Source organism: Corvus brachyrhynchos, unplaced genomic scaffold (assembly GCF_000691975.1).
Source record: "Corvus brachyrhynchos isolate BGI_N302 unplaced genomic scaffold, ASM69197v1 scaffold293, whole genome shotgun sequence".
In the NCBI taxonomy this organism is placed as follows: Eukaryota; Metazoa; Chordata; class Aves; order Passeriformes; family Corvidae; genus Corvus; species Corvus brachyrhynchos.
Genome location: NW_008237410.1, coordinates 624,581 through 644,746, shown reverse-complemented (window position 1 = coordinate 644,746; position 20,166 = coordinate 624,581). Strand labels below are relative to the sequence as shown.

General features: G+C 36.3%; 1 protein-coding gene across 3 annotated transcripts in view; it reads right to left on the bottom strand.

Moving 5' to 3' along the window:
- RALYL (RALY RNA binding protein-like) overlaps positions 1-20,166 on the bottom strand; it is a 387,338-nt gene that overhangs the window by 279,030 nt on the left and 88,142 nt on the right. The window contains exon 1 of one of the 3 annotated variants that reach the window (XM_017731051.1): positions 19,198-19,280. The exons of the other annotated variants lie outside the window; for them this stretch is intronic. The gene's annotated coding sequence lies outside the window, so the exon portion shown is untranslated. Of the gene's footprint in view, positions 1-19,197; positions 19,281-20,166 lie in introns of those variants that run through there. 3 annotated transcript variants of the gene reach the window in all.

The following is a 20,166-nucleotide window of genomic DNA, read 5'->3' as shown; positions in this document are numbered from 1 at the left end:
CATTTCTAGTGGAGTGAGTGATGATAATTTACATCTGATAAAAAGAATACATGTATCAAGTGTATTCATATGCATGTTTGTCACAGATGTGTATATGTGTGGTGACACATAAAAGCTTCAGCTTATGTACTTTTAGTTGGAATTTAGCTGGCATTTGAAGACAGAATAGATTCTTCAGGTGAAAGCATTTTTTCCAACTACAGCACATTATTGTTTCATGGTCATTTGAAAGCAGTGGTGTACCCAGTTCCAACACTGTGTTTTAAAACAGCTTTTTTTAAATTATTGCTGCTAAGGAAAAATAATCAAGACTATAAAAAAAAAAAGAATTCTTTAAGGTAAAGTATATTGCATTCTGGTTTAAATTATTGCTTAACATTGGGAATTTAAATTCACTCTATAAAATACAGCACTTTAGATGATGACAAGTTAATCCTTGGGCACATAATGGTCCTGTGTCACTCTTTAGGAGATGATTAGAAAAAAAGCAGCTGAACTCCAAAGGCAACTCCACTCAGAAAACCTACAGACATGGGAGGGTACAGCTCTGAGCCTATGGACCCACTGGACAGTGCTTACTGCAGAGAGCAGGGCAACATTCATCTGTCCAGCACCACTCACATGGAGATACCAGAACCACAGCAGGAAGTCAGAGAAACTCAGCACTACTGTGTTGTCCCTGAAGCTGAAGCAACAAGAGAAGGGATCCGTCAGAAATGCCTATTTTACAAATGTTGGGATTTCAGGCATTGGAAGTTTCACATTTTAGACATTGGAATATGCTTCTCAGGGAAGTGAAGGATTTATCCCTGGGAACATTCAAAAGACATGGATGTGGCACTTAGGGATATGGTTCAGTGGTGAATATAGCCTTGTTGGGTTAACTGTTGGACTCGATGATAACAGCAGTTTTTTCCAACTTAAATGATTCAAGGATTGTATGATTGCAGTAAGGTCAGACCACTTTGGAAATGAGTGGTACATCTTGCACGTGTTCAGCTCAAAGCTTAATGTGAAAATCTTGTAAGTTCTGTTGTAATTACATAAAAGCTATCTGAAGAGATCTAAAATTATAGTAAGTCAAATGAGTGTTAAGTTGAAAATTAGGATATCTATATTTCCTTGAATTTGGAGACATGAAAGTATTTTAAGATAGAATGGGACATGAAATAACACTCAAGTTATCATAATTCTCAATTTATCATAAGACTAGCTTATTGTGCTGATGCCAGATTTTGTGTTCTTAAACAATCTGTGGATCAGAGAAGAGGGCTAGGCACAAAATCTTCAGTAAATTATGGATAAATTGTTAGAACAGAATCTCTCTATCTTTCTGTTTGAACTTCTGCTATTAGAACTTTATTGTAATTTATTGAATAAAGTATCATTGAGGAAGGAAAAAAAGGATTTGTAAATACTGGAGAGAGGACCAGGGATTTCCTTTAGACAACAGCTTAACATGACAGAAACTAAGAGCCCTTACCTGTTAATATTTAAGACATATCTTTATTAAAACAAATTTCATTTTCTCAATGACATCGTGCAGAACCGAATTCCTCCCAAATGAATGACACAGGCGCTTCTGTGGAAATATCTAATTGGAAGACAATTATTCATGGTGGTGCTGAAAGTGTTACAGAAACTGTCACATCAAGTTTGTAAACTGCCAATCTACGTCAAGTCTCTTAGAAATTGCAATAAAAAAATTAACACTTTTTATAATTAAGATTTTTGAATGTGCAATGATCAGACCCTTGAAGAAAATGGCTGCAGTAACACTCCATTATGAAAGACAAGATGCAGGAACCAGTTTTTTCCACAGGCATCACATGAATATTTTTTGCTATGTTTTCTAGTTATGCAAAACCCCCTAAAATAATCCTTTGGATTTTTTTCTGGGGGAAAAATCAGCCTTAAAAATATATGGTTTTTTAATGAATCATTTAAAAAATATATCTCCCCACATTTCAGAGATATTTACCATACATGTAAATTTTACTAGTGAAAAATATTTTGTCAGCTTCATATAGACTATTCCTGTGGGCTAGCTCTGCATGTATTCAGTTAGTTGTTGCTTGCTTTTTTTTTTTTTTCCCCCAGATTGGGCTAAAGCCTTTTAAATTAGACAGAGTTATAGTAAGTGCTCTGGCCCCAAAGGTTTAAAATTTGTTAATCTGTGTGAAATAACAGGTAGTTTGTTCAGGGTAAGCAAAGATAATAATTCAAGGATGAGTATAGCGCCCAAAAGCACAGATTCTTTCTTCAAGCTACCATGGTACAGCAAGATTAGACCTTCCAAATCATTGTGGGATTAGGATAGTTTTTGCTGTGTGTCCAGACAGTTTGTGTTTTCGGATACGAGTGCAGATCCATGTTTGTGATGTGGAACTTGGAGTAAGAAAGGAAAAAGGAGGAGAAGGAAAAATTTCTTCCCTCTGTCAGCCACTGGTTTATGATGATGTCTTCTGGAGAAAACCTTGTGGCAAGTGAACTTCCTGTGTTCCCTCCTTGACTCCCCAAATCAGACCACTACTGTCCACACCTCAGCTGTTGAACACTAAAGCACTTTGTCTTCAGTTATAACTTCGGCAAAGCTGTTGTGTGGGAAGTCAGACCAAGTATTACACATACTGAACAGTCACTTTTCCTTCAAGTGTATCAAGTTTTTTCATCTCTCTTTTAATCTACTCTTCACTACAAAAAAATTTGGTTTAGAATCAAGTTCTACTTTAAAAATATTAATGTTCTATAGAAAAGTATTGCAAGTTATTAGCAAACTGATATTGATTTTTAGCTACAGTTTTGAAGATCTTCCTAAACCCTTAATGGCAAAGCCACAGCAAGACAAGAGGCATGACCACAGCATTTTTTCCCTAAATGAAAGCTTTTTCATGATTACTGCATTGCTTTATTATTCACACTCCTGAATATGTTCTGAATACATAGTTATCTTGTACAACGAATAGTTACCCAACTGAAATCAATACAGGCCAGAAGCAGCAGAATATATACTCTTAGAAACCCCAAAGCTAAAACGTTCCTAGGTATGAGGTCCAAGTAGAAAATATTATACCGATTTTGGTAAGGCTACTTAATTATCTGTTAATATAATCTATAAAAGGGCTCTTTATGGACAAGAAGTGCATAAGCACAAACTTTATATCCACAAGAAGTGCATAAGCACAAACTTTAAACAAGAAGTTTAAGCTATTTGTATCAGTAAAGCAGCATTTAAGGTATCATCATCAGTCCAACAAAAGCAGAAAGCGACAGAGGGATTAACAAAACTACTCATGAGAATGACAAATGTCAACAGAGAAAAAGTATCAGTAATGTGGGGGTTTGGCCCATCAAGAATTCTAGAGGTAAATCTTTAACCACAACACGATGACAAATCTTGCATCTGCTGAAGACCTAATCAGATGTGGGACTTCAGTGGAGCTGTCAGTCCTAGGAGACTGTAATATTCTTGAGCTGCCCTGATCTATACGTGGTCAGAACCACCTTGGACTGCAGCAGCAGGCCAGTTCTCCCCAACACTTCTACTCAGATGCATCCCTTCCAAGATTGACCATGTCCCCTTGTTTTAAGTAACTGAAACTTTTCCACTAACAAGAATGCTTTCAGGAAGCCACAGTGGCCATTTGAAAGTGGGCATTTTTTTCCTGCTATGATCATCTTGAGATGTTTCTCAAGTTCCCTTAAAATCTTGTTTTTCTAGGCATGTGTTTCCTCAGAAAAAGCATTATACCGGAGCATCACTGGTATAATATACTCATCACATAGAGATTCAGAAATGTGCAGCCTGATTTTTCACCCAGACGTTGTAGATGATGTTTTTCAGTCTTAGAGTAATACCATCTATATTAGGCCAGTAAGTACTTTATTGAAAATCTTATTAGCGGTATATGCTTATGTCCTCAGCATGACTAAGTTATCAAAAAATATAAGTAACTTCTCATATTAATTAAGTGTGCAAGACCATCTGAAATTTGACAGAACTCAATGGAAAAACTCACATTAGCTCAAATGGGCCTTGGAGGCCCTTAAAATCAAGTAAATATTGTAAGAGTTAACATTTGCTTGTGAGGAAAAAAGAAAAATTTAAGTGGAAATGTGTGTTTAATGTTTGAATTTATAATGTCTAGTTATGAACCACTTCTGGAGATTACTGTTAAGTAACAGGAAAGATGAGAAAAGTTTGCAGGGCTATCTGATGTCAAACAAGTACTGATTCTTTTTCTGAAGATTATGTACAGCTACTTTTCTCAAAAATCCCTTTTTTTTAAAAGAAAACCAAATACATTAACAGATTTTTAAAAACCTTGCTCTTAGTTTCACGTTTCCACATTTACATGTGTCCAGTACCCCAAAAATTCATTTTGAAATCATCACATCATATGTAATAATAGCTGGAGTAGTTACTGTTATTTCTAGGCACGACTGAGAAACAAAGTCTTTTTTGGCTATTATATGGAGGTTATTTGTGTACTTGCTAGGGCAAAACACATAATTAAAAAAGTGAGAGAGACTAAGTAGTAAAATAGGTGTTAAATGCTACTATTATGGACCACTGAAGTTTATGTTTGCTGATTAAAGTGCAGAAGAGATAAGATGACATGTAAGTAAGTATTCCCAATGTGACAGTGAAATTGGCTAAGCACCAGTATGTATTATCCCCTGAAAGAAAAAACCTCTTGGTTATACTTGTTCTGAGACAAGGTCTGAGGGATGGGCAAGCAGGGACCATCTAAGAGCATTTTACAAGACACTCTATTTGCTCAACTCATACTGCTTCTTTTACCACCTCAGTTTTAGAGAGACTTCTCCATTTTAAACTACTGACTTTAGTGAGTTATGTCTTTAACTCCAGGCATAGTTCATATTTAATAAGAATTCCTGGAAAGTACTTATGTCTGTAGTCAGGCACATTCAGGTCTCTCTCTTGTTACTAGTGCTCTAATCTTCCTCCTAATACATTATTTTTCCCCAAAAGCCCTGCAACTAAGAAGACAAACCTCCACATCCCACTGAAAAATATTGGAGAAGTCATTCAAAACTTGCTTTTATTTTAAGCGCTTGAAGTTTTGCAGTACCAATGATCATCATTTTTCTAAAATTTTATTTTAAAAAGCGACTGTGGAAACCGGTACATCAGTAATGGCAATATTGCTGCCAGATTAAGACAAAGGCTCATAACCGCACACGTCACTTGGCTTTATTTTCCTAGGCAGAATGCTCGAATCTGTTAGGTGCATTTTCTTGGCCCAGTTGAGTTGGCACTGCAGAACTGCAAATCTTGTATAAGTCTTAACTATTATTATCTCTAATGATGCTACCACCATATGTCACAAGTTACTAATTGATAATAACACCAGTAGCAGTAACATTCAGATTTCAGACTAATGATCTTAAAATAGATTCCTCTTGTAATTCTTGCTAAGGAGGGTTACATACTGAATTTATGTAACACTTCAGTTGTCTAGATATTTTGTAATCTTTCTAGAGAACATTTTTTCAATTGTCTTGCCTAGCTCTCATTTGAAACGACTTGACTGCAACTTCATTCCTACTTGAGGTAGTCATCATACCAGCATTAGAGGACCTCAGAATTATGCAAGAGGAAAAAAGTACTCTTATTCTCACCAGAGAAGACCAAGGATATTTAATTACACCCAAATATTTAATTTGGGGAAAGGAGTGTTTTGGGGAGTTTTGGTTAGTTTTGTTTGTAAGTTTTGTTTAATCTAGACGGGAACAGCTTGAAACCCTCAAAGCTATCTATTTACAAAACTAGAAATTACTTGTTGTCCCCTATAAATCAAAAAAATCTATAAAAACACTTTGTCTGATATGAGGTGAAATTACTCTGAAGATCAAGTAAAATTTTCAAATAAAATCTTCCTTTTCTAGAAACTAAATAAAAGAAACACTTCACAATATTTTCAAAATCTTATGAACAAAATATAATCCAACTGAATTTTCAGAAAGCCTTGAATCCCGCCCTCTGAAACTGAAATTCTGTAAACTCTGTCCATCCAAAGTTAAATGCTTGTGTGATTAAGGACAGTCATATAAACTCTGTGGCTTTAATATATCTACTCAAATCTTTGAAATAAATGCATATCGTACCGAAATTAAATAGCTGCTTAGGGCTCCTATTCACAGGTAAAAACTCCTGAACACATAACTTCCAAGAACATACAGGATTACTTTGTAGTCTGAAATTATGAGGCAATAAACATGACTAATTGAGGCTCACAAAGAAGACTCAATTATGCTGTGATCACAGACGAGACATCCTGCCCAGAACCGTACATATTAAAATATCTCTGGTGATGTAGAACCTGGCTGCTGTGTCATCTATTTAATATCTGTTCTGTTTATATTTGTGCACAACTTTTTAAAATATCAACAATTTTTGTTATGTCAAAATGTTGCTGATTTAGTGACATTATCTTTAATCATTTACTGAGATACTATTTTTCAGCACCAACACATGGTGTTGTTTTTTTCAGTTTTAATTGACATTGCTAGCATGGATTAGAAAACATCTGATTTCTATTTGATATATATTGGAGTTCCATGTCCTTTTCACTTTGTGTGTCTCTATCTGACTTAGCAGAAATTTAGTAGCAATTTAGCATTAAGAAAAAATATGTTTCCTTCTGTTTTCTCTACCACTTGCTAAATTTCAGATGACTGTCTCATAAAAGTTAGGTTTTTAAAGCTGTGTGAGAATTATCTGAAGAGGCTCATGTTCAGGATGGGACCCTGGCCATGGAGCAGGATCTCCACATACACATGCAGGAAGCACAGCTGGGGAGGAGTGTCTGCTCCCTCAGCCAGGGCTAGAACTGTGCTGCACCCCAGGACCCGGAGAGGTCCCCCATGCTGAGCTCCTGGCTCCCTGTGTCCTCATTAGCTAATGTCAAGTGACTTCAGTTCTCTTGCCATTCCCCCTGCAACAGTGACAGGCACATAAGCACATCCTGAATGCAAGGGAAAGGAGAACAGATGGAGGCAGACAGGGGAGCACATGGAAACTGTGGGACCATATTGGCAGTAGTCATAACACATCACCAGCCTGACTGTTGGCATGATCCCTGGAGGCATCCGAGCAAAGGGGAGGGAAGGAGGGATTTGAAGGCGATCATAAAGTAGCCCAACAGGCATTTACAGAAATCTCTTCTCAAGCATGAGGGACAGTGCACAGCAAAGGAGGGCTTGCTGAAATCCATTGTGGAATGCTGACATCAGGAGTCACCTGGGAGCAAGAGTGAGGCATTTGACACCAAATGGGAAATAAGCAGGGAGGAGTGATATTATGAAGGGCCTTGAAATTTAGCTATTTAACATCTGATGCAGCACAGGAAAAGCAATATTGCCAAAATGACTGGCTAGCAAAATGTTGTTTGAAGCTGCAGTGTTTATGCATATCTGTAGATACAAAAATGCTGCTAGCTAGGATTTTCTTGCTATTTTCCAAGCCCATGAGAGACTTTTCTCTCTCACAGAAGAGGTAGCAGAGTTATGTAAACAAACAAACACCTGCAGCCTTGAAAAGTCTTGTTTATGATATAGTAGAAAAATATTTTGACAATGGATGTTTTAGGATTTTAGTCAATCACCCCAAGGGGTGGCTGATCTTTTGTCCAATTAGACTATGAAGAAAAAAGTCTATAAAAGAGTTTGTAAAATAATTAAATAAATCAATCTTGCTGCACAATTCCTGTCTGCTGGATCTTCTCTCCTCCTCCCTATGGCTGTGGGACACAGTGATATACCCTAGGGTTGCAGTAATACATATCAACATAGAAATGACATTTGGGTAACACTATTAAAACAGAAAGGTTTGATATTTTTTTTTTCTATATTCAAATTAATTTCAAAACCTCCTGCATTCTTCATAAAACAGAAGCATTGAAATATAAACAAAAATAAGGTCATCTAATGAAAGAAACAACTGGCATAATTTGACCAGTTACATTTCACTGCATAATGCCACCATTAATTCTAGCAACATTGCTGGTGGAACAGGCTGAAATTGCCATTTCCAACAGAAAAAATATTTTGGAAGACAACCAAACTTATGAGGGATGTAGGCAGGCACAAATCCATTTAAGCCAGTGATGCAGCACTTGCGTCTGTCAACTGTAATAGTCTCTCTTGATATTTCATGAAGTTTATGACAAACAAATTACAATATGGGAAGAAAGAAAAACTTGCAATGTACTGCACTGAGATATAGATATGGCACAAGAGTTACTTATCAAAACATGCCTGTTCCACTTCATACAACTTCAGTCACAGAAGAGCTCACAGAAAATATAATACAGGCAAAAGATACAAAGGTTTTGAAAAATTTAAATACTGAAGAACACTCTAAACAACAGATTACTTTGCCCTGTATTTAAAGTGCCACTCATAGCACTCATTTTAACCCTCAGTTATCTCAAACTATGTATTTGCAATTCTGATACCTACAAGAAAGGTCAGATTAGTCTCTCAAAGACTATTAAGTGATAATTAAGTAGATTTACAAATTATATTTGTCCTCTTTAGTATCTAAAATGGTCTAAAGATTTTTTTTCTATCTACCTTCAGCAACTTACCTTCTATATAATATATCTAATTGTTAAATAAGAAAGAAATTATTCTTTCTTTATAAGAAAGAATTCCGTATATTTAGCAAGCTGTTCTGAAACATCATGTAATACAAAGAAGCTAAATTACTTAACCACTTTTCCTAGAATAAAGTTCCACTGAACACAGGAGAAAATTAACTAATTGCCATCATTTTTTTGGTCTTCTATAGAGTATAATTACCAGTAAGATCAGCTTGGCTTCCCAAACACTTTCATAGATGACCTCAACTTCTCATTTTCAGGTCTTTTCCCAGATAGATACATTCAACATTGACAGGTTGTTTTTCTTCTTGATTTTTCAGAAGTCAAATCAAGCAAAATTTAATTTTAGAGAGTAAAAAGATCCACTAAGTGCTTCCTAATGGAAATACAGCTTGGGTCTCCAATGAATTTTCCCCATCACACCACAGAAGATGGCAATTTTTATCCCTCCTTTGGAAGATTTTCATCCTATTTGCTATAGCATAACACTGAAAAAGTGTTTGAAAGCCTCAAGAGATACAGGATGTCATCTTTTGTTGATAACTAAATTGGTATGCAAAATGGTTAATAAGCTCTTCCTTGACTAAAGGGGAGGAGTTACAGCTCTATAGAAAAAGATGAGTCAGGAACTGCCTCCTGTAGAAAGCAGTCACAGAATATTCTTTGAAAACCAAAGAGCTCCCATCTCATATTAAAAACCTTTCTATACCTATTCCAATAAAGAGACTTTGGTTTCCACAGTTCTGACAAGAAAAAAGCCCAAGCCAATAAATTATTTTTTCTTTCACACTGAACTATTTGCAACACAGAAACTGCAACTTTATGATTAATATCGGTAGAAAAAGATAGAAAAGAGGAAGAAAACAAAAATTTGTCCATTACAGTAATGTACTACTGAATGTGTTCAAAGAAATACTCATAAGGCTGGAATGTTATACTTTAGGAGGTTAAAAATCTGAATGACTTCATACAATTTTTCACTGAAGAATAACTTTTTATCGAAGATGTTACTTTAAGGTTCCTGAACAGCACAGAGAATCCCACTCAGCTGAGAAGCTCAATTCCAATTGCAAGGAACAGTTTAGTTTAGGAGTACACAACTTACCTGTGCTCAGTACATATTAAGGTTTCATCCATCTCCAAAACCCAGCCCTTGCAATAAAATCTTTTATGGTGCATATATTTTTAGAGAAACACATTAAAACTTAATATCAGTTGAATTTAGTAACAAGAACAAGGATAAAGCTCATATAGCATCAACTAAAGTCAAATATTTAATATACCCTATTAGCATATCCAGCCTTTAGGACTTAATGACTGTCAGGTAGTTTAATATTCTGGAGCTCTGGTACAGCAGCATAGGGACTGTAAAGCAGCAGTAGAGCTGAAGAGACAGATAATATATTTATTGCTTTCCAATGCTCCCACAGGCATGGAGTGCGATGTACAAATACACTCAGTTCCACAGATCTATCAGATCAGGTGATTAGGCAAAATTCTGAAGCAAGCAGGAGTACTGTTACAATTAGAAACAAACAAATGTTACAATTTGAGACCAAGAGAAATTAGAAGCCCCTGGCAGAGGTAATTGCAGTAAGAATTTATAAGCTTTGGATGCACTTTTCTGATACACATTGTATTTAATTTTAATCACAATAAGTGTACTTCCACACTACCCTCAATATTGTGTGTTTTATGTATTGAAGCATCCCTTTTCAAAAGAATAGCTAATATTTTAGTCCATTACAGAGTGTGCAAGAGCATAAGATTGATACCTAGTTTTCATTTTTTTACAGTAGACACTGGCAAGAAAGTGGCATACATTATTGTCATTTCCGATAATTATTTTCATTGGTGTAGCCTAATTCAAAAACCTCTTCTCTGATATTTATCAAAAATAGAAAATATTATCTGGAAGTTAATGAAATAAAAATTATGTTGTGAAAACAGCTGGAAATAAAACACCACCCTACCTTTAAAAATAAACACAAAATTAAGTTGTGAGAACATGTATTGGAAAACTGGTCTAGAAGGTAATATCAGAAGTGTGGAAATAGCAGAGCACATATTAACCACAGCATCTCATCACCCCACACTGCCTTGTGATTGAGGCAGGGCATGCCTCTAGTCATCCCTCAAAAACAGTACTCCCAAGGGTCTACCTGAATGAGTGTAGCAGGCACTCAATATTTATGCTTTCATATTACCTAACACATGCAAGGAAGTGGATCCCTACCTCATTTAAAACAAACTTTTCCACCACCATATCCATCTTTTTTCCCACATTATTTCACTCTTGAAGGCTCCCTAGACTCTGAGCCTCTCAACTAAAATCGACTGAGACAAATCCAACCTCTGAAGTTTTAGCAGAAGTCTGAGTCTTTCCACTCTAAGAAGTAATACAGTACACCTCAGCACTGTAAGTGCCTCCAGACCAAGTTTCTGTTTCAATATACTGACAACCATGTGGAATTGAGGAAAAAATAGATACCTAAGGATCAAAGCTGTTCTAGCATACCCTTGCCTCCTTAGAGAAGAGATCACATGAAACATGAAAGCCTTCCAGCAGATTTTCTCTCCCTGATCATTCAGCCACTTGTTGCCCTCCAGGAGGCCATAAAATTTTTCTACAGTGGAGCTGTTCATTTCTTTCAGCATCGTGTAAAATTCTCCCAGGACATAACTCTGGTAGGAGATACATTTCCAGGGTCTGTGGCATGAATTCTACCTGTTGCCAGCAGCTGCCAAACTGGCAGGACCCAGTTAGGAAATACAGCTTAGAGGCTTTTACACTCTGGATCTCAGTCATTATCAAAATTTCACTCAACCCAGGTTTTTAGCTCCCCAGTAATTTCATGCATTCAAAATAATTGTTAAACTGACCATGATTTGTACAAGCAAGTTCTCTAAATATGGAAAGCTGGAGATCTTATACTAAGCAATGCATGGCAGTTATTTTAGGGAAGTGAGCGCAGCAAAAGATACCACTGTAAATAATAAAAAAAAAGCACATTTGTTGGACATGTAAGGCTAAATCATTAAATGTGGTGAAACTATTATGAGCTTTGATAGCACCTATATATGAAACATATGTATGCATAGAAAGATTTGTTACCTGTGTCACAATAGTGCCCTTTTTCCCCAAATCCCTTCTCTTCCCAAACTGGTTCTAGCAGATCTCTGGGGGGAAAATAAACCAAAACCAAACCAACAAACCAGAAACCGAAAAAACCCCCCTACTTGTGTTTGTGTATTTCTGTTGTTCTCTTCAGCTTGAAAGAAGCAGAACTCTTCCTCCAGTTAAGGGAACTTTCGAGCCACATGACCAGTTCTGTGGCATCTGGGCACCTCAGCCCGTCTGTTCATGCATATGTGTGCAGTACAGTGACAGCTTTACTGCGCATTAGTCAAGCATCATGTAGCACATTTCTTGACAGAGGCAAAAGCAGTTTATGACTTGAAGCAAATAATTTTATCCCAGGGGCTTCTAAGAGCCAGGCAAAAGGCCAGGGCTTAGGTCAACAGCTTGGGAGTTTGGCAAATATTTCCTATCATTATTTCTTTGCAAGGGTCTGTCACCTGATTGAGTTGAAGAATGGGACCATTTGTTATGAGAAAGAAGGCACTTGGAGACAACAAATATGGAGTTGCTGTGGCCATGAGCATGGGTTATTTAAGGGTAGAATCACAGAGCCTCTGAGACTTGAAGTGACCTCTTAAGATCGTCATGTCCACACCACCCTCTCTTCTCACTCAGGGCCAGCTACAGTCAGTTGCCAGGTTTGTGGCCAGATGGCTTTTGTATATCTCCAAGGCTGGAGACTCCACAAAGCTTCTGGGCAATCTCCCTGGGCAGTCTATTGCTTGCCACTAAAGTCCCTGTGTATACAGGGCTACCAGGAAAAGGAGACTTTCCCTCAGTATAAATTCATGTCTACAAACTGACACAGGCAGCAGGTTAAGCAGCCTGTATGAAGTCAGAACGCTACAAAAGCTCCCTCCAGCTAAAGGTAAGGGCAACGTTATGTGGTACCAGAAACCCTTTAACCGCCCAGAAGTTATACATACAAAGCAAGGTGCAGTGAACCCTAAGCTAACACTAAGCAAGTTATCCCCCAGGATTGCATCACCCTGCTGTTTTTCTGCAGGGAAAGCACATACATGTATTAAACACAACTAGATAATACTCTTTGAAGCTGCCCATAGAGAGAATTGCTTTGGTACCACTGAAATGATACCTTAAAACATCACTACTCATGACTCTGATTTTTCTGGACATTTTAAAGGATAGCAAATTTTAAAAAATTAAACATCTTAGAGATTGACTGATAAAGGCCAATCTTCTGTAATAGATTCCACAGTGTATTAGAAGACTGTATCATTAATATGAAGGAAAAAAACAACCACAGAAAAATGGATTCTAGCACACAGACAAGTAACTCAGATTTTTCAGTAAGAAACTCCATACCTATTTAACTGTCTCTTCACTGACAGGAATATTTTATATCCCACTACAATTATCCATCAAGTACAGGAATACTAAAAATGTTTTACAAATACTTCATTCTTCTAAGTCAAGCATTTCTTAGAGAAATAAAAAATCCTGCCAGTTGCACTCTAAAGGTCATGCAAGCTATAAAGTCTAATAAAAAATTTCCAGATGGCAGCAGCCAATTTCCAATAAGATTTAATTTGGTTAATTGACTGTCTTATTTACTAATTTATAGCAGTATGCAGTTCATTTAAATTAACCTCATTTGCTGTCATGATTTAAGCAAGGTTAAACAACCTGGGATTTTTTTTTTTTAATTGTGTGTAGGAATGACAGAGTCTACTATATAGTGACATACTAATATAGCCATCAGAGTCCCTCCTTTTTTTCTGGTTTTTTTTTTTTGGTTGGTTTTTTTTTAGAGAAAAGAAATATAGGAAATATTGACTGCATCAAATTAGTTTAAAAACTATTTAAACACAGAAAATTCCTGTTATAATTACATTAATCTTTAAAAAAAACCCAAACAACAAACCCCTGGGTTAGAAGGGAAAACAAATGGGCCAACTAATGGGAATACGGAACTGACCTCAGCTGAGGGCTCGTACAAAAACAAATTGTCTAATGCATATGGTCATCAGTATTTCAGCTGTAGCACCAAGTCCTCCCACCTTGGTTCTGCAAAAAGTTAATCCACAAAATCAGCTTTAAAAACCTAATTTTTCTACCCTTTTTCGACATTCACTGGAAGGATAGAAGAAATCTCTTTTTCAACCCAAGCCCTGGTGACAATTAGCTAGTTCTCAAAGGAAGTAAAAGAAAAAGAAAAAGGCAGTACTAGGTTGCAATACGATATTTGTGGACTTCTGATTGCTTATCAGATTAATCTGGGGCAGTGCTTTGTTTAATCCTGAATTACCTTGGAGTTTCCCTCAGAGAAAGAAGCTAGCCCTTGAAGTTATACAAAACTTTTCCATTCCTACAGACTCTTTTGATTGAAGCTTTTGTCTGAAAACTGAAACTTCCTTCTGAGGAAAAAGTTGCAGACCTTAATGAGATGCCTTGTCTTCCTTTCTTGGAAAAGCAAGAGTGGCAGCCTGGGAAGCCTGCAGAGATGGGGCTGGATGCACATTAGCTCCTGAACCCCAGGCATATCTGTCCCACTCAGACCACTTCTGGTCATGGTGCTGATCAGAAGTTGTGGAGAGCATAGGAGAGAAGTGGCTGGAGCATTTTCTAGTTCTTGAATGGCACAAAGTTAGAAGAATAAGCTTTTTCTCTGCTCACAATGTGTTCATTGGTGTTCAATGACAATGTCCTTGCTTGCAAGGTATTTTAATTTCAGAAAGGATTTTGGGGTTTAGTTTTGCCACTGGGTTTTAGATTTCTTCTTTGCCTTTTCCAGTTCTCCAGAGGAGGAATTTTTTTTTTTGGTTTTAGTAGTGAAACCGACAAGTACAAAACAACGTAAGTGGAAGAATCTGAAGCTTGAAGAAAAAGGTTCTACAAACTCCAAACCCTTTGTTTTTAAGTCCCTGACAATGACTACTCTCAGAAATATCTATTATAAAAGACCACCTTCTCCCGTCTATCACATAAAACTTCATTAAAAAAAAAATTTAAAATCTAATACACCTATAAACAGTACAGCTGGCTTCATTTTTAATGGGGCTTGATATATCTCCACATTAGGGAGCTGTTTCATACATAAGTGTTTTTATGAAATGTTGGCAAGAAACATGCATACAACGATGAAAATGTTGTGCAAGATGACTTATTGGAAGGTCAAGGATTGCTGTGACCATGCTCTGCTCACTGCAGTTCTCAAGTTTTCCTGACATTTATCACAAGTTCTACCCTTAAAAGTCAATCTTCCCCAAAACTCGAATCTAAAATCCCCTCAATATGTATAAAAAGCAGACTGTGCATCAACCTAAAGCAGGAGAGGCTATATTCATATTAGCATACCTGCTGTAAACTCTGAGGGCTATAGGTGCAGCTATGACAAGACTGCTAAATAACTCATTTGTACCTGATGCTGCAGAGATACCTGCTGCTCACAAACAGCAAAGATCTGGCTTGGATGTTGAATGTCTTTTGCCTTCATCACCTTATAAGTTTCCTAAATGCATTGATGACTTCAGAAAGTAATGATTTACTTATTCTATGCAGTGGGAAATCTTTCCTAGGTGCCTGAGCTAAGATGTCGCACTTCAAAGTGTTTTTAATGGGCAACTGCAAAGCAATTTCCTGCACAGAATTTGGTAGACTATTTTCCTTCATCTTTTTCTTGTTTTCAACTAGTATTCTATTACTGAGAAATAAGAAGCTCTAATTTCCAAACCAGCACTCAGAAATGCCTCGGCAGTGTGTTAATGCACAACTGGAGAGGAAAAAGTGGCTCCTGCCAAAGAGGGCTCCTTCCCAGATTTCCTGTCTGAAACGAACATTCTCCAGCTTTTGAATGAAAGTTGACAATGTAGTGAAAACACCGAGGAAATATATTAAGAAAAAGTAGCACTTTCAGAGTAAATGTCATGCAGCTCTGCCTAAAACACATGCTCAGTACCATCTGTTGTATACAACCTGTGTGTCTCAGCTGCACTCTCAGCACATTACTGTTCCTCGGGGCATCACTGGGTGTTTTCTCACTCAGAAAATGTTGGATGTGGAATTGGATCGGTGGTATATTGAGATAATTCAGGGTGTAACACATTCATCTGATGAATTTGAAAAGAATGTCGGCTTTGGAAACACAAGAAAATTGATTCAGCACCCCACTAGATATATTTTGAACATACAGGTAGTTTTAGCCAGGCTCAGATTTCAGCCTGTGAGAAACTGGCACAGTAAGGCAGACACAGCAGTGATTTTCTGTTCTCATTTTGCTTCCGTTATTGCCAATAACAAGAGAGTAGAAGAAGCACAGTGCTTCTGCAGATGATATAACTGAAGCTATCTTTAGGAACATTGGGCAGTAAGGAAAAGAGTATCTCTTGATTGATAAATTGCATTCTTAAATAACCCCACTAGTTCAACTGCTAAAATATATGCTCTGAAATAGGTATTGTCAGGCAAAGTGATACAGGATTAAGAAGTGCTTTATTGTAAGGATTCTCCCTCTATTTCTTCCTAGTTGATATTTATCAGTCTTTTAACCTTTTAGGTTGGAAATTTTCCTCTTGTCTTAAATTGCCTGAACAAATACACAGACTTCAATATTTCAGCTTTTGTTTCCTTGAATTCCGGTGGTAATTTTCCTGCTAAGAAATACAAGATAAGACTGCCAGAATGTATTTGGAAAATACAGTGGCTTCAATTTTGAATAACTAATCAGAAAGGATGTTTAAAGTTTATGATACTTACATGTATATACATAGTGCTTACTATTGTTAAGAGGTTGTAAATGTGTATCCACTTGGACATCTGAAAATGGAAAAGCCACAACAGTTTTAGCAGTTCTCGGTTATATTTTCTTCACTGTTCTCTAACCTATAAATATAAATTCTACAATCTGGTTTTTTGCCATTATATGTTTGGATTTTTTTTACTATTTACAGTGGTAAATTTTCCCATTTGTTAGTTTTTCTCCATCTGGCTCTGTCAGTCACAGTTGTTTTTTATATTTTGGATCAGCATGAGCGGCAATCATCATATTACTTAAATATTTATTGTTTAATATGGAAAAACACATATATAAAAATTAAAAACTGTGCCAAAAAACAACTATTTCTCTGAAAGTTTTAACAGAAATACCCCAAAGTCTTCCCATGTTGTTAACTGTAATTTCTCTGTTGGCTTGTTTAGTTTTCATCTATTCTATTTCTATGTGCACAGTCTCTTCCTACTGTCAGTATCTTCTTCACCTCATTTGTTTTCACATGCTACCTCACCTGTCCACAGATCTCCTCAGATGCTAACTTCTTGACAAATGTACTGCTGCAGATCAGTCATAACACCTTCCTTTTCTTTTAAGCCAAGATATGAAAGTATAGGTTCTCCTCAAGTACCCACCATTCCTCATTTGCTTAAATCCTCCACTTCATTTTCTAGACTCACACAAACTCTGTGGGTGGAACACTTAACACAAAGTATTTATATTCAGCATCTACTGTCTCAGAAAAGTTTACCAATAAGAATGACTCCATGAACGTTCTTTAGGCTCCTTCTCTCAGTATCTTCCTTTTCTTTTCTTTTTTTAAATTTATTTTATATTATTTTTACCTGTGTCAAATCATGAAGTTGCAGGAAACTCTCCCATAGACTAATACCTACAAGTGAATTATTTGCCTACCATCTTTCTATGTAACTATGGAAAACGGCAAAAAATTCTAATTTCACCTGTATCAGAAATTGGCACCTTGAGCCAGAAGTCAACTTAAACATCGGGGTTTTTCGTCTTTTATCTCTAACATTAGCTACTTGTGATCATTTTAACAAAAGTATATTACACAGATAGATCCATTAAAAATTTTAGTGAATGCCCTGCATCTGTTCTCGAGAGGGGTTGATCTGATCAAGATGGGTAAAAGACTTATTATATCTCTTCAGTCCAAGCACTACTTGATTTTTATAAGAGCAATTAAATCTGGAATAGTTTTTATTTGCTGTCTTAACTCAAACTCCTTATTTATTTTTACTGGGCAAACCTTTGGCATTATCTTGACCATAAACTTCCCTCTCAAATCTGTAGTATACTAGTCACAATCTTTTTGACAGACCTTCCTGCTACAGGGGTTTATCTCCACTCTACAAAATAGTGATTTAATGTCCATTTTTTGGTATGTTGTAATTTATTTGGCATTCCGAGCCATCAGTCCTGCCTGTTTATTAAGTTACATTAATATTGTCCTGACCCCTATATGATTCTGTTATGATGCATGATGACAGAGGTTCCTGACAAGTCATCTTGTAGTTCATTTAATTCTAAGAAAAGTTTTGCCTGTTTCCACATTTCTGCTACATTTGGTCTTCTGCAACTTAATGCAAAGCATATAAATTCCAATAGTAATTTTACACTGACTTTCATTATTTTAGGATTCAGTGTCAGTCTTTTGCATCATTATAAAATAATTAGGCAGAGAGAAGGAGGCAAAAACAATGCTGGGAATCAAATTACAATCTGGATCTTCTTTTTGCATCTTAAGAATGAGAATGTGCTAAATGCTCTGAATATATAACTTGACTGAAATGCATATGTTACATGTAAGTGGGAATGCAACTTTCAAGTGTCAATGCACATCCTGGATGTTTATTTCTACATAAACAGAACCAGAACATATGGTCAACCAATAACAGTATATCAGCAAGTATGTTTTACTCCTGAGACCACACCATGAAGAGAATGTGCAATCATATGCTCCTTCTAGATATTGATTCTTGTCCCTATTCAGCTGTCTAGGTACAAAAACAATGGGATGCTTTTTAGAGAAATAGCAATATTGTTGATTTCAGTGTCAAACTACTAAGCCTTGAAATACGTTCTCCTGTGATTGCGCTCAAAATAGGAAAGATAAGATGTGCTAAGAAAAAAGTTTACTCTTCTCTATATCTCCTCTAATTTGACTTCCATCCCTTAAGCTACTTGAGAAGAGAGTGATGCCTTCTTAAACTTCTTAGAAAAGAGAAAAAATATGAGTACTGCACATCACCAACATAGCTTTTTCAGTTAAAAGGCAAAAGTCTAAAAGCTATAAGGACATTATTCGAATCCTCTGAAAGACAAAGTAAAGGTTTATTAGCTAAAACAGTAAATTTTGTCTGAAACATTTAAAATATTTATTTCTGGAAGAAGTTAGAGAAAAACAAAAAAAAAAACCAATCCCCCCCACCCTGATAATTCTAGAAAAATAATTGTTCTCTCACATTCAAAATTAGGCCAGTAGCCATAAAAATGAGTAATTAGGATGCATAAAAGATGGTAATGAGCAGAATATGATGCAGATGCAATTAGTATGATAAGAATGTAAAAGCAAGGAAAATAATATTTCATAAATTTCAGATTGTATAGAGGAAAAAAAGTGTAAGCAGTCAGAGAAATAACTACATTTTCAATGGACTACTTAAAATACAAACCTCATTCTTATGGTATTCTGTTTATGAGTCTCCCAAGCAAAATAAAGAAGAATGGACTCCTGGTTTTCAAGGCTATGTGTGGGAAAAACAGCACTGTTAAAAAGACTGTTTAGTTTCTGTATCTGAAAATTCCTTTTCCAACCCTTATTTGTGCCTGTCAGAAATGAGCTCTCTTGGCTGGCAGTTCAATGTACCAGCAGTAGTCCATCTGGCTGGAAACCCTGAGGAGGAGCTACATATTTGCAGATAAAACAGGCAGGACTGCAGTGAAGCTAATAGACGCAAGCAAAATGACATGGTGAACTTTCATTTTTAAAGAATGGGCTATGACATAAAGATGCAGAAAGTAGAATGAACAGAGAGAAAAAGAAAAGAGACTGGATTAAATTCTATTTGAGGATGTCTAGTTCAACCTACATATAAATTACAATACCAAGAAAACCATTGCCATGGTATTTTAAGAGAGTATATATCTGTGAAATAACAACATGGCCATAAGTAGTAACCCAAACACTACTACATGGTTGTTTCTATGACCCTATTGAAAGGTGAGTGCTACTATAGCCAGAATCATGTATATTTTTATTTTCATCTGTTTAGTCACACAGAATTACTGACTAGGTTTTGGTGCTATATAGCATGCTGTCATCAGTTTCACTGAATAATGTATCCAGAAGAAAAATTTTGTGGGAGTACAATGTAGGCATATAAAATGCCTTTTAAACATTCTGTAAATCATCTTTCTTTGCTACACTTACAAAATTTGGGATTGTGTACATGCCTTCCTAACAGGATTCACAAAATTCTAGGTCCTGGGACTGAAATATTCTTTCTCTCTGTTCAAGTCTAGATGTAACTCTTCTGTTTAAAACCATAAGAAATAGAGCAAGAGAGAGAATACAGGGATTTCTTAACATTTTTCAGAGGAACATTATGTAATATATATGTTATGTATATAATTTTCCTGTA